This window comes from Cryptomeria japonica, chromosome 5 (assembly GCF_030272615.1).
Source record: "Cryptomeria japonica chromosome 5, Sugi_1.0, whole genome shotgun sequence".
Taxonomy (NCBI): Eukaryota; Viridiplantae; Streptophyta; class Pinopsida; order Cupressales; family Cupressaceae; genus Cryptomeria; species Cryptomeria japonica.
Genome location: NC_081409.1, coordinates 302,665,316 through 302,666,889, shown reverse-complemented (window position 1 = coordinate 302,666,889; position 1,574 = coordinate 302,665,316).

The window sequence follows — 1,574 nt, the reverse complement described above, 5'->3', positions numbered from 1 at the left end:
AAGTCATTAAACGTTAGTAGAACAACATTAAGTAAAGCATTAAAGAGGCGAGAAAAAAAAGAGGAACCTAACAATAATTCTCTTTGGGCATTCTCCGGTAGACTACCACACAAAGACAAGATTGTTGTAGATGCACTAAAAACATTAATTGAAAATTTTTGGCATGACAACACAAGAGTATCGCCCAACCAAAGTGATGTTGTTAGAAAATGAATTGGGTCTAAAAATCGCGAGCCACATGCGAAACATTGTTTGGATATGACTCAAACTAAATTTTATGAAAGATTCCTTCAAAATTTTCCTCAAATAAAAATTTCTCAAATTTTTTTTGAAATGGCAAAACCTTTTTATATTAAGATTAATCATGTATGCACCACGTGTTGTTGTAGGATGCATATTGAATTTTCCATGCATTATGACATTTTTCATCATATTTGTTCTACTTTGCACACTAATGATGTTTTGTAGGAATGTAATATACAAGCACCTCCTAAGTTGGCAAGATAATTTATTTCAAGTGTGCTATGTAATAGACATGATGGTTGCATTTATTATAAGATGCCTTGTTTGGAAGGTTCTTGTGCTATATGTGGTGGTTTGCAACGTTTACCAAGATGCATACATTTGGAGAGCACACATGAAATTGTTACGAAACTAGTTTCTTTCAGAAAATACAAGACAATCACATATGGAGTTAAAGATGGAAAAAATTTGAAGAGATGTGAGCTAGTAAAAAATGATATATGTGTAGCTCAATTTATGAAATGTTTCAAGAGAAACTAGTTTATGAGTACATAATGCATACACATAGAACTCGATGGTTAGATGAGCAATTCAAGTTATCTAAGGACACATTTCCTTTTGGCACCATTGTCTCTATCATTGATTTCGCTGAAAATTATACACTACAACCTCGAAATGAAGTGCAATCCATGTATTATCACTCTACACGAGTTTCTATTTTTGTACACATAGCATTCATGCATGCAGATGATAGCACAAAGGAGGATAGAAAGGTTGTAAGAGAGTATCACTTCTACATAAGTGATGATCGTACTCATTCATCAGAGTTTGTACAAGGATGCTTTAAAGTTTTCTATGATAGTTTAAGGGAAAGGAACATACGATACAACCGACACTTAATATGGTCAGATAATTGCACTGCACAATTCAAGAATGCAAGGATGTTTTATTGGTTGACAAGGATGCATGTGACAAGTGCTGTACAACATTTTTGGAATTTCACTGAGGCTGGACATGGTAAGGGAGAGCATGATGGTGCAGGAGCATGTGTGAAAAGAGCCCTAGCCAGGGAAGAATTGAAGTACGAAGGTGGTGCTGAGTTGGTAGATGCAGAAACAATTGTGTGATGGTGTAAGTCTACGATGGGTCCAGGTAATCCAGGTACGTCATTGGTTCGTAGATATTTTTGGTTGATCACTGAATCTAACATTGAAAACTATCTAGATTGTTGTACAGTTGCAGGATCGAGTGACATGCACTCATTTATGAGTTCAAATTCAAGTTCACTGGTAATTTATACGAGACAGATGGTATGTTTTTTCTCTTCATGC